The sequence below is a fragment of the Synchiropus splendidus genome, chromosome 1, assembly GCF_027744825.2.
Source record: "Synchiropus splendidus isolate RoL2022-P1 chromosome 1, RoL_Sspl_1.0, whole genome shotgun sequence".
Classification (NCBI taxonomy): domain Eukaryota; kingdom Metazoa; phylum Chordata; class Actinopteri; order Syngnathiformes; family Callionymidae; genus Synchiropus; species Synchiropus splendidus.
The window spans coordinates 34,663,400-34,677,722 of record NC_071334.1 but is presented as its reverse complement, the minus strand read 5'-3'; the positions used below and the strand labels follow the sequence as shown (position 1 = coordinate 34,677,722).

The following is a 14,323-nucleotide window of genomic DNA, read 5'->3' as shown; positions in this document are numbered from 1 at the left end:
TTATGGACTAATTTATGAAAATGATAGTGCGACATGGCAAAAATATTGAAATAATTGAATAATCAAAACAAAAATACACCACAGGGAGCCTAAGTCCCTTCCAGTCCATGGGACCTAAGATAAAAAAAAAAGAGTCTATGGGGAGGTCAAAGCTATTTCCACGTTGCCTCATGCTCTGGGTGACACATATGCTGTACCACATGTGATGTTTGTTTCCACATTTGTTGTGTAATTTATGATTTATTTACTTTTGGAAATCACATAATTACTTGCACTATAAATCAAACGTTGCATGTATGATGTCACATCAGAATCCCAGAATGGTGCGAAGGTAGATGCTAAGGTACTGAACTATCAAAGGTAAAAGATAGCAAATATTACCACCATAACATGTACCGTGATGCTGTAGAGCTGACCAACTATCGAGTCCAAAAGCAGCGCTCTCACAGCATTTGAATGTATCATTCAAATTCACAAACATCCAATGTGTTTATTGTCCCCCAAAGAAGTACGCTAGCATTAGTTTTGTTCATCGTTCCTTCTGCTGCTAGACGGTTAGTTGCATATTTTCTCAGAATGTGGCAACAGGGTGATGCAGAGGTGTGGTTGCTAGTCCTGCAGTGTCAGAGCAAGGCTGTTCTCTGTGCTTTAATCTGTGAGTATTCACTGGTCTTTGGGAGATGTGCTCATAGGGCAGTAAGAAAACATGCTGTCCGTAGATGTGGATGCTTGACTGGTGGTCTGTAAACTGTGTGTCCCCTTCTTCAGCCCCAATTTGCTGGGATTATCCTCATTTACCGCCAACTCGAATGAAATGAAACTGAATGAAATTGCCATATATGATATAGAGATTCTTTGAAATCAATTTGCAGTGACTTCATTCTTGATTTAGTGGTGCAGGACATGGAGATTGAAATGTGATGTCAATTTGTGTTTTTTGATTGAACTATGATTCTTTTGTGAAGTTGAACAAATGTAATATTGTACCCAAATTGTGCACAGGCAACTTCATCTCGTTCTTATTGTTCTTAGGTGCTTTCCATTGCATTTAACTCATCAGACCTGGCTCCTGCTGAACCCCGAGAGTATTTCAAAAATATATATATATGCTACATGCTGGATGAAAGATGTGATGTGATGTGTCAGCTTCTTCAAACAGAAAAAAGACAAAAGCTGCATCTTGATTTCATGGAGTTCTTCAGGCTCGAGTTTGGACCTGATCCCTTCTGACAGGAGATATTTCATGTGATCGGCAACAGGGGAAGCTTAACCCGGGGGCCAAATCACGCCCTCTTTCAGTCCATTGCTTTGGATAAAAGGAAATGTGTGAATTTGATGCAGTGTGGCGAAGACTTGGAGGCAAAGGAGTCGGCTAACAAACAAGAGGATTTGTGTGTGGTCAGCTTGCTTTCTTCGATGTAAAATCGAGCTGTTTTTTTAAATAGCATCTCGAATCAGAGCATTTAAACCTTTTGGTCTGCTTTGATTTAATTTGGCTGTAATCTTTGTCAGCCTAGAGTAAACCTTCGAGCTGTGTCCTGATCCTTCTCCTGAAACCATCTGTCCATCTGGCGCTGTCGTTTTCAGCCTCAAATGTTGCTAGATCGAATCAAACCCTTCCTCGACCTCTCAAGTTCACACAGAATCAGGTTATTTTCACTCGGAAGTGGCTTTTGAGGTGATGCCCTATATGGACGTGAATATTTCATGTGTGTCTTATTGCTGGTCTCACCAGGCGCGGCCAGAGCTGAGACTCTGTGGTGCTACAGATGCTGCGGCCCAGTCGCTCCAGGGTGGATGTTTACTCTTGGATTGTGATCCAACTCGTTTCACTGACTTGGCACTGGTGGTCGGTGAGATCATGCCCTGGTGAGATACGAGATAGAAGCCATTAGTGGGGGCAGTCATCCAGTTTTAGGGCAGTAAATCATTTATCTCATTTACACTAAAGAGCTGAATCAGCTAAATGAGTTTTTACTCATTGGAGGAAGGTTAGCGCTGCTGCTTGGTTATGTAGGCTGACGACTTTTCACTGCAGGAGGTGCTTTAGTTCAATTAGGTACTGGGTACCAAGCCACCTTCTTTTCATCTGTGATCAAGTAAAACCTCTTTTTCTCAGAGGTTTAACCCATTAAAAACAATGTGTAAACCTACTTCAAATGTATTTGGGTTTGCATTATACGCAGGCACTCTCCTAGCAGTCTGGCCCAGGAAAATGGCAGGGTTTTGAAAAATAAGCGGGTCTACCTGGTTGAGCCACGAGCTTTACTTTTCTCAGAGGCAAAACCATGCAAGTAGACCCACGGCAAACACAGTTTCTAGGAGCATCATACCTCAATGCACAAAACGGTTGTCACATCAGAGGCGGTTTCTGTTTCTGGAAGTTACTTCAAGTTGTCTTCTAGACAGTCTGTGCTATATTGTTAATGCAGTTGAAGAGACCAATGTCCAAGCCGACGCATGTGCGTGTTTGGTTCTTGACAGCATCTTCTTGATAAAAAGGCTTTAGTTAGATGTGGTTTCATTATATCTGTTTTATTCACATAACTGGCTCCAGGTTTTGCCTTTGTATACCTGGCACTTATTTGGCTACTGCTTGTGTGTGTATGTGTGTGTGTACATGTTTTTTTTTATTTTTTATCATTGACCAGTCTTGCTGCTCTCCACTTTCTAGACTTGTTCAGAATTGATATAACATCAACGTCCTTGCTCATTTTTAAGACTAAAATGTTATTTCTTTCGCCCATTTTTCAATGTAGTTTTAGTCTTCTGCCGAAGTTAATTCTTCATCTTAGTCACGTTTCGTCATTGGCATGTCTTTTGCCATGTTAGTCATGTGTATTAGTCAAAACATTTTAGTCATTCTTTTCATTCCAGTGATGCTTATTGTTTATATATTCCAGTTGACTTATGTTCCATGGCTAAAACATTGACTAAAACTCCGGAATAATGAGCGTCTTGAATAAACTGAATGAATGAAAGAATCCTCAATGCAACATTGCACTTAGTGTTTTGATTTTAGACTCAATAAGCATTTACAAATGATGCAACCAAAAACTAAATAAATAAGAAATGGAAAGCAGCCAATCAAGAAGCGGAGCCAAATTTGACTTGGTGACAATAAAAAAGCTAGTTTTAATTAGGAGACGTAAATCTCACTTCAGACTGCCGCCGTCTTCACTGGGTCCATCTCTTCATTTGTCAGGTGACTTTAGTTCCGTGAGCAATAAACATCAGTTATCATGCTGTTTCTATCAGGATTTTTCCATTAAAAACACACCAAAAACCACTGTCATCATGTCCGTTTCCATAATGTGTTTTCCACTCGTTTATACTTGGTTTTAATACACTTGATCGCATGAAAATCTTTGAAAAGACATTGTTATGCTGCTCTCAGTTTAGCTGTGCTGGTGCGCCATGATTGTATGCATGTCGCCGAAACCCTGAAATGGCAGACCTACCGTCTAGCGTGTGGTAATGCTCTTGCATGCAGTTTTGCTTGAAGCCACTGGGGCGGACACGTAATCGGAAGATACTTCTGCCGACTTCCGTTTCTTGTTGTGTGGTGCACGAAAACAAGGAGGACCTTTTTGTTTATTTCTTGCCAAACATTTTCGTCTTCTTTTATTTGTCAACTATAACGCACATTCACACAGTTATCGTCAGTGTTATTATGACTATGGGGACGATGTTTTCGCCAGTGTTATTATGACTACGGTGCTGGTCATGTCTTCGTCACAGGCAAAAGCATTATGGACGAACAGATTTCGTCTTGTCTTGTCTGACAAAAAGAACACTATCACGGCGTATAGCTGCATGTCAAGGAGGCTACACCACTTATTACCAGCATCAAGTATCAGGTGTAACCGTCCTTCATCTGACAGCTTGGTGCATTTGCAGCCAGCTCCACTGTCACGTTGACACGAGTCGGAAGAAAGTGATTCAATGTCTAAAAATCATCAAGATTTACTTTCTGATTTCCTGAACAATCCTCTCGTCTTTGTGTCTTAGTGTCGCGGCATGGCAAATTCATGCCTTGTGCAGATGTGATGCCGCGGGTTAAACAGACTTTAGCATCTAGTCATAGTTACAGAAGTAACTTTAATAAGACGACAGACAATTACAAGTATGAACCACAGCTTCAAACATTCAAATGAGGTCCTCAGAGCTTACAAAATGTGTGGAGCTAAAATCAAACCAATCTTGTGTTTGTTTGGATTCGGTTCAAGTCCTTTCAAATTAGTTTCCCCGAGCTCAGAACCACAAGTTCTCCACTGATAATTAGAATGGCGCATAGCGGGAGTTCACTGCAGAGCAAGTCGTGTGACCGCAGGTTAAACACACACACACACACACACGCGTGCGTACGCACAATAATAGAGAAGCATGAATGAACACAGACACTGACTCACAAACAAAAAAGGCTGCATGAAGTTTCCCTCGCAGTTATTTGCTTTTGTGGAAATCCCAATTTCATGATGAGAACACTGGTCTTCTAGCAATGTTTCTCACACACACACACACACACGCAGTTCTGGTTCATTAGTATGAAGCTCCTTTTTGGGCTAGTTTGTATTCTCAGTTGAGCCAATTCACCCTCTGTGCTGGTTTTTAGCTGCAGGCTTTTTTCTTCCACACCAAAAATGCAATTTTTTACTCATAAATAATTTAGGAATACAAACCGATTGATGGCAGTATGACTGAGGAAAAGGATGTTGCGTTCCAATAAGCCCACAAGTACGGTTCTGCTGAAAGTTCTGGTGGTAGTAACTCCACTTTATAGCTTGCCAGAGATCGTGAACCTAGAAATGCTGACACTTCACAGATTGTATCCCGAATATCTCAGGAACACAGCTGTCACACGTTGGTTTGTCATAGCTGAAACTGTGACTGAAGTTGTCATGAAAATATTAACTTGATGAAGAAGTGGATCGAATTTACATGGTGGAAATAAAGAAGGCAGTATTTTTTTCAAAGATGCATTAATTCCATATTTATGTTATATATTTTGAAACATGTGTCTCTGCTTCTCGCTTATCATCACTTACTTTTTTCTTTCTACTTTTTTTAAAATCTCCAAATAGATTCCAACTTCTAACAATTTATTTGTTTATGTCATGAATTTTATTTCGGGATCAATTTATACATGTCTTCTTCAAGATCCTAATTTCTTTTGTTTTCAGAAATTGGTCATGTCATTTTTTTTGACACTGTCCTTTGTAATTCACTGTCACTCTCGATAATATTTATTTCATTTTTTTTTTTAGATTACTTAAATCGTAAATCAAAACACACAATACATTTAAATATTGTGCCATATAGTTTTTAAGGAGTTTGAAAAAGAAAAATGTAAAAGGAAAATCACTATTTTTCATTTTGTGTTTAGACAAGATATATAAATATTACTTTTTATTTGATTATATTTTCTTCAGGCTGTTGTTATTACCAAATTGAAAAAAGACAATACATTTTAGTACACAACCCAATAAAGCTATTGACGCTGTGGTCTCTAAATGAACAGTCTCTTTCAACAACGTCTGTGTGCATCTCAGCCCACCCACCACCTGAAACCTCTCCCCCAAGCCCTTCTTGCTCTAGTATTTTTCAAGAATCCCTCCATACAAAGAAGTAGAGTTCAGGAGCAGCGTGGCAGGTGAGAATCCTCCACCGGCGTCTATTTCAGCTTCATCACACCTGTTTGTCTGGCGTGTGTGGGAAACGTGGGGAGCAGAAGATGAATGTGTGATGATTCTTTGTGTCGGTTCTAAATGTGGCAGAAGCTGAGACAAAGCCGAGGGCAGCACAACTCCCGAGAGCTGAAGCAAACAACCGTTTCCTCTGTAATTGGAACAGTCTTGAGAGATGCCTCTGTGTGTTCTGTTATATTCAGAAAACTCCCATCAAACCCAGATCGATAAACACTGAATGCTGGGTCTTTCTGCTGGTGCAGATTGTGCTGCTTTACTTAACGTCCAATGTGTTATCACCAGGAGCTGTGTGGGTGTGTGTTTGGCTTGCTTGTGAGCTGGCCCACCAAATGTCCCGTCCTCTGTCTGCTCCTCATGTACTTCATATACTTTGTCTCTTTGCATACTTACGTACGTGATGATGGCATTTCTACTGTGATGCATCGGTACTATAGTTTTGTTTTTTTCAGTGGAAAGCTTTTTTGTACTTTCTATTTATCTATTGTGTAGCAATAATCGGTGTGTCAAAAAGAATTGGAGGGTTTGGTGTCCAAAAGATTGGTGAGTCCCAATTTAATCATGACTGTTGATGCTGGAAACTCCACTTCTGTGGATGTTCTGATGCTAATGTGATAATGTGAGTCATCTCAGTGAGACAACTGAATAACGCTGCTGTGATATTTTAAAGTGTAGTTTTGGTGAAAACAACAGGTTTGCTTCATTAAAATGTGATGCTTTTCATCACTCGACTCTACTATGTGTGTGGAAGCAGGGTGACCACAAAGTCTCTGCAGTATTTAACAAATGTATGATAAAATCAAACGAAAAGATGAATAACAAACCATGTTTGATTTATCGAACTCCGAATCACAAGGGGTGAATTCCAATTTGTCCCTTAATCCTCAAACAATGGGAGCCAGCTGCACTTGATTTTTGACACCATGTACAACAAACAAATGAACAAATAAAGAGGAAATGTGTGAGACATGGGTAAAATGAAAATGAAAATAATTTCTACTGCTCACCAGCCAACCAGGCAGCGAGCTGGGGCGTCAGTGTTGCTGCTGCTGTAGTGCAGAGTGATCACGTCACACGCCTATATTCTAACACAACCAGTCATGCACTTTTGTTAGATACAGTAACTGTGAGACTGTGGGAGATAACATTAGCCCGGTCATAATATACCTTTAGCTGCACCAGCATGTTATGGAGCATTACGACAGAGAAAATGAGAATTTGTGACTTTAACTTAAATGAGTGACATGGCTCGTCTGCACCAATAGCTACTGACAAAGCACTGTAAAATAAAAATAAACATTATGCAATGCAATTATGCAGGATGTGGTTGAGGATTAAGGAAGGAATTGGGACTCACCCCAAATGTTTCTAGTTTTTGAACTCAAGACATGTTACATTATTAAGTAGTGTGACAGTTATCTGACTTAACTGTTAAGGTTCTAGACGCAAGGCGGGACCCAAGTGCAGTGTTGAAAGAGTCACAGGAGGCAGGAGCGAGTCAATACAATAATCACAAGATACAAAATATATAACAAAAGGCATCACCGAACCGGGAGTAGAAAACAGAAAACAAATCCAGAGCGTCACCAAAACTGGGAAGAGTCCACAACGGAATGAGTCCAAACGAAAAGTGTCACCAAACCGGGAGAAAGAATGCAAGAAGAGTCTGTAACAGGAGAGCAAACACACAATGAGCAGTAAAACACAAAATGCACTATCGAGGTGGTCAAAACGAACGCACTCAGTAGGGAGTCACAGAAATCAGAGAGAAAACCAAGAAGCCACACGGAGTCTGACTGTTCTCAGTGGTTAGTTTTTGATCACACTGCACACCTGCAATGATAAAAAAAAGGTTAATGTCATGATTCTGCTTTTATTTTGGTCACGTGAGTCCTGTTTTGTTTTCTCCTTCCTGCCTTCCTGTTCCTGTGGCACACAGCTGGAGCCAATCAACCTCTACGGTAATCTCCCAATCTTAAGAACACCTGGACCTGGACTCCAGCAACGTGTGCCATTTTGACTCCCTTTGTTCTCCCTGGGGCTTCTTGGTTTTCTCTCTGATTTCTGTGACTCCCTACTGAGTGCGTTCGTTTTGACCACCTCGATAGTGCATTTTGTGTTTTACTGCTCATTGTGTGTTTGCTCTCCTGTTACAGACTCTTCTTGCATTCTTTCTCCCGGTTTGGTGACACTTTTCGTTTGGACTCATTCCGTTGTGGACGCTTCCCGGTTTTGGTGACGCTCTGGATTTGTTTTCTGTTTTCTACTCCCGGTTTGGTGATGCCTTTTGTTATATATTTTCTATCTTGTGATTAAATTATTGTCTTACTTCATTCATTAAAATAGCTCATCAATTTCCTTTGTAATACATTGCATTTTGAGAGTCTCGATGGACCAAATCAAAGCTTATCGAAACTCTTGACAGTATTCTATGACCGATGCCCACACCAACGCAACTCAAGTGTTCTGCTTGTACTCTCACTATCATTCCTCAGCAGCTGGTGAAAGTTGTTGGTCTTGCCATCTCACAATGGGCACGATCGGAAAAGACTTGACGTGACAGTTTATAGTGCTAATTAAAAAGTACGTGGGAATGTTTCATTCCCTTACCAGCGTCTCCGCTTTCATTTCCCTTGGCTTCCCTTTCCCCACCTCTATGGCAGCTCCCACATCTGCTGATGTTGTCATTGTTTCCCTCATTAACGCCCATGAGAGGAAGTCGCCACATAATGGCTAAATCGCTGCAGCTAGAACGGGCTGCTGCCAATTAATAATACATGGCAGCTTACTTCCTTTATAGCTGATGAAAGCAGGCAGCTGCTCCTCGCACAGGAACTCTGCGGCGAGCAAGGACTCCTGTCGCTTTGGAGATTTGGAGCGAGAAGAAGTTCACGTGAAATGGTTATCAGACAAGAGGACGCAGACACCAAGGTCACAGCCGCAGTGTGACAGTTGTAATGTAGCTGTTTCCTCTTCACTCCCTCAGCAATCGTGGAAGGATCTTTTCCCATGTTTAATCCCTGACAGATCATTGCTCTTTACACCTAATATAATGTGGAATGAAGTTGAGGTGGTGAGCATCTTGTGCCTAGAAATCTAGCCAGCAAATCTGGTGACAGACACAAGCTCAAGACAATCGTGAAGTCATGTGTCACAGATTCACCGTGGTGGTTCGGGCGTCTCATCTGGCTGTTGTGTGCTCTTCGTCCTGTGGCGGTTTCCTCATCGGCAGTCCCACCTTGCATTGGCTGAAATGTTGGATGTTTCTCCTGAGGATCTCCCTGTGTACCTCATGGGAAGAATGCTTGTGATGACACAAATGTAGCAGGGTGAATGTGATAAATGTGTCTTGCCTGCGGTAAACCTGGCTGAATGTGTCAGCATCACTGCTCTCTCTGTTTGAAACTCAGGATTTAGGTGTGTTCTTCTCCTGCAGCAAAGACCCTTTGATTTACAGGGTCTGACGTCGCCAATACTTCCCCTTGATTCCTAAACATCTTTTGTGAAGGCAACTCACTTGTTTGAGTTGTCCACCAGTTGGACTCAAAGGTGAATATGCGCGTGAGCTCAGGACCCAATTTTGGAAATGAAGTACACATTGGTAGAAATGACAAAGTTATTTAGTCGGAGGGAGTCGGTAAATCTTTTCATGGAACATCACAACACAAGATGAAGAGACACATTCAGGAGTTGTGTGTGAATGTTTTAACAACATTGTCTTCCAGTTCTCAAAACCACACACATGTCCATGCTCTCTTCACCACTTCCTTCCTTTGTTCACATGCGAGTGAGTTTTCCCCTGCGCCCCCCTACTGTGTAACTATCAGTCAGTTGAAGACCTCCATCTTGTTACAGATAAACTCTTTCAAGATGAAAAATGGTGCGGCGTTGTCTTCTACAGCGTAGGAAGGCAGTGAACCTCAGTAATAATTTGGACTCAACATCACGACTTGGACTTCATTTTTCAGATTTCTTTAACCACCACTTTGTAACACTTTCCCACAAACTGTGGTTTGTTGGTGGGGTCCAAGATCGAAGGTCTTCTCCCACAACTTGTCTATCAGCAGTACCGGTGGATGGCATAAAACCACAAGATGTTTCAGTCAGATGTGGTAGTTTAAGGGCATCATCCAATCTTTGGCCAGTAGTCAACTGCAGCCTGCCATCAATGATCTCAAATTAGGATTCACAGGAACCAAACGTGGTGCCTGCTCAGCTCTGAGAGTCTTACCTCTAGGTCCTGACAAGAGCAGAAGAGCTTCAAATGTGCGTCCTGGATAAGGACACCATCAGAAGGTTGCTGACAGTTCACAGCACTGCAGCGTCTGGTGTCAGTGTGAACGCCTTACCAACAGTTTATTAGCATCTTCACTGCATTCCTGCTGGCTTTTCATCCTCTTTCTTTAATATGTCAGCAGACATAACCCACACACTGACATTTCTGAAGTATCTACCGCACGTGATCGGCATTTGCATTCTCTCTGTTGATGTGATGTCTAATAGCAGCGTTTACAGCCGGCGGGATGATTTTCACGCCACTTAATGAAGCTCTTCTTCTCACTGGCACCAAAAGCAGCTGTTAGTGAGCACACAGGGAGAAGTTAGGTCTCAGATGGATGCAGGGACTGTCAGACTGGACTGGACTAGATCCCTCTGGATTGGCCACAAACATGGAAAACAACATCAGACTTGAGAGAACGCAGGAGACCTAGATTTAGCAGCATTTGTTTTTAGATGGTTTCTCTTCAGATTCTGCTGTTTTGGGCTTCTGTAGACCCAGATTACTAAAATAATTGTTATATTAGGTCACATGTTTGAATCCAGCTACAGGAAACCAGGGTTGTCATCATACTAATATTGCAAAGTTGATATTGACTTCATTTTATTTGTTTTATTAGCACTAAAACCAGAACCCCAGATAAATAATACATTGAATCAAATATTTAAACAGAATAAGAAAATGAAATATATGAACATATATATATGTGTGTGTGTGTGTAATTTTTGTTCTTCTCACCAATTAAACAAATTACAGTAATCTTAAACAGATCTAAGGTATGAAAGTATGCTATAAGTGCAGCAACAATATAATAATAACGATAAAGCTGGTGATTCTCTTAGTTTCAGTTGTTTTGCCCCAGACAGCTTCTAGTCTTAAGCTAACACTAGTGTGCGGCATCATACTTGTGAAGATGAGATATCATGAAATAAAACCGCACAGGCTTAATGAAAGTGCTCTGTTTTCTGCAGCTGTAGCAATGGCATCCTCTAACTTTCTTCAACACAACATGATTTATAAGAAATTCTCTTTATTTCCTGATCAATTTTATGTGCTGGATGCTGATGAACAATCATGTGTGTTTGTTTTATCTCCACTCATGTGAGGATTTGGGCCGGTTTGGTCATTGATGTCATGTTCTGTTCGGCACATTCCAGCATGCTTGTCCAGACTGCGGTCTGACTCTGACACATTTCAGGATTCAGATTCAATGCATGATTCAGGTTGACTTTTGAGGAGCTTATCAACTGTGTTGTGTAAAGTTGTGGAGTCATCGGGGAATGTCGTTTGTGGCTTCTGCAGATTAGCATCTGTTTAAACTGTCACTGCATGTTTCAAGATCACAACATCGCGAGAGAATGAGTTATTTTTTTTAAACCTCCCTGGATTTGATTTCCTGCTTTTACAGACATATTGCATTTAAATTGTGCCAGACACAAGGACTGCTTTAAATAAAGGGAGCAAACAGTCACAGCAGATCTCCCCTGCATGTGTGAGATATGACTTTCCAACTGTCACTCCTGGTTACGCTTCTCTCAAGTTCCCCTCACCCATTTGCACTTCTCTCTCCACCGTCCACCCAGTGTCCCCTGATGCCACTCCACAATCTTATTTCCTGTGGGCCTGTCTTTTATCTTTGCCTGCTCACTGTCAGCGTATCTGGCTGATTCAATCTCCGGTACACAGTCGCGCCAGTGTAATGACCCATGACTTTGAATTAATGATTCCTGCTTTTCTTCGTGGGTCAGCAGCTCTTGAACATGTGTCCCTCGGTCTGCTGCTCTCTCTGGCAGGGTTGAACCAAAAAAGTTTGAGTTTTATTGTATGACATTTCATCATTGCACAGACCTTTTCTATCGTTCAACAGAATTAGTAGTCGCCTGTTGACACGTTCAACCCTGTCATTGTCAGTGAGTTCAATTTCGTCACACCAGCTGCCTCTCTAACTGCTTTATTGTTGAGAGTGGGCGCCGTGTCCTTGGTTGTGTGTACGCGTGGTGTTTGCACTGCAGCTTATGGAGACACGCTGTCTGCACTTGTTTACACTCTAAACAAGAGTCTTCATTTACAGAGTTGTGCTTTGACAGCGTCTTAAACTGGCAACGTGGTAAGAGGATTATTTTGGTGGACAATTACAAATGAGCCACCAGTCTATCTATCCATCCATCCATCAATCCGTCCATCTATATATCTAGTCTGACTCCAACTTGTGTGTCAGATGCCTTTCAGTCAGGGTTCCAACTTGGAGACACTGCGCCACAGTCCAGAGCGACTCTGCTTGATTTAACAGTGTTGTGGTACGCTGAAGAAGAAAACATGACCGGCTGCTGCACTGCTGTTTTGTTCCACTGCAGTCAGATATCTCGTACCCCTTGAACACAGCCTCTGCAGCAGTGCCCTCAAATACTACTATGATGAGTCACCTGAGTTCACAGATTGACTGGAATCGATGATTCCAGGAGGCGGTGTGATAGTATTTCCGAAATCGTGAGGGGACAGCTGAGCTATTCCTTTATGCTCAAAGACATTCCCTAGAGAATGAGGACCACCTCTGCTTCTTGAATGATTCCCGATTCTTGCCTCTAAATATGGAAGGATGCTGGGAATGAGAGTCTTTTGAGTTGCAGTAGGATGGAGGAAGGCCGTCGCCGGTTGTTAGGAGGCAGCCTGCGTTTGGTGCTGGCTGTCACAGGCTTGAGAGGGAGACGACCTGGTAGGGCTTCTGGTGTGAGGAGTGAGTGGCAGAATTGAAAAAGGACACCTCTTGTATGCAGCAGTAAAGCCATTGAACTGCTCTCTGCATGGTGACAGTGGCAGTTGCTGCTGGCTACTCAGTGTTGCCTTCGCCCATGAACTCACACTTATTTCACTTGTCTCCTACGACTTTACCTGCAGTGCCTTGTCACATCTCTGGCAGCGCTGGGGCCCTTATTCCCAAAACGAAAAGCCAAATCTAACGAAAACTTCAAATCCTCAAAAGTGTGGCGCCTGGAAGGTCAAGTAACTTTTCTCCTCATTAGGGAAATCCCTGGCATTTTCCCTGTGGCTGTTTTTGCAGAAGCATCTTTTTTCCCCTCATTATTCTGTCATGCTTATTTCCTGTCTTTTCATCCGTCCTTCCTTGCTTGCTCCTCCTCGCACTGTATTCCACCCTCTGTCTCTATTTCGGTAATGATGTAATTAAAGACGGTTTTGTTGCCTGCCCACTGCGTATAATTGCCAGTGGTCTACGTCTGTTCCTCACTCAGCAATTACGAGCCGCGTTCTTCTCCTCCTGAGTCGGTTAATTAAGCCTTAAGGACAGAGAGAAGACTGTGGTCGCGCGGAGAAGCCGGAGAAGTCAGGAATACCCAAGCTGCTCACACTCCCGGGACACAGCCAAGTGACAGATAGGGGAGCGGTTGCCATGGCAGCCATCACGTTCTGTCAGATATTTGTGATAGATAGCACACGAACACACGCCACCGGGCTTCGGGTCATCGCGTCTTTTTGTTATTTTGGCCCAATCCATGAAGATGGGACCGGAGCCAAATCCAGGTTGTCACTGTTCCTTGTTCTGGACCCCAGGTGGGCCGGCTGTCAATTTGATGGATTACACTGCCACCTCATGTAACAGGAGTGTGGAACATGCGCTAACTCAGCACCGCTGTGCGCCTCAAGCACCTATTCAGTGTTGAATGGAGCATTTAGTGTCGATGAGGCTTCATAAGGTGCTTTCATCCATAATTCACATGAAGCACTGGCAGTGCATTGTGTGTATTTTATATCTGAATATGATGTGCTTGCTTCCTTCATGGTCGATCAAACATTGACTGAATGAGTGTCATGTCATGGCCCCACTTCAAGAAGGTCGTATGTTTGAATCTAGCCGCCATGTTTTCAGGATTCAGTTGTGGTTTCATCTTCTCCCTGTGCTCGCATCGGCTTCCTCCATCCACATGTGGTTCCACCCACTGTCCGATAATGTTATGATCAGACGGTTGAAAATGGATGAATACATCAAAGCCAATTGAAAATGGTAATGAAAAGACTAATATTGCTGTTTTGTTGGACGGTTTTTCTCATTAAAATGGGAAACCATACTCGTGTTTATCCCATCAACAGCAGCTGTTCTCTGTCTGCTCTCTGCTACAAACCGGTTCTCTCATCGCTCATGAAGAATATCCACAGAGGAGTCATGAAATTGTTTGTCTCAGGCATCAAAGCTCTGTTTCAAATAGACAAACTGGCTCCCGGGAGATAAAGGTTTGGGTTCTCCCGCACACACATTTATCTTCCTTGTCCAAAAATAGTTCAGAATAATTCATATCATGACAGATGGCGGAGGAAACACCGTGTA

General features: G+C 42.4%; 1 protein-coding gene across 6 annotated transcripts in view; it reads left to right on the top strand.

Moving 5' to 3' along the window:
- kank4 (KN motif and ankyrin repeat domains 4) overlaps positions 1-14,323 on the top strand; it is a 67,213-nt gene that overhangs the window by 35,284 nt on the left and 17,606 nt on the right. The window lies entirely within an intron of this gene.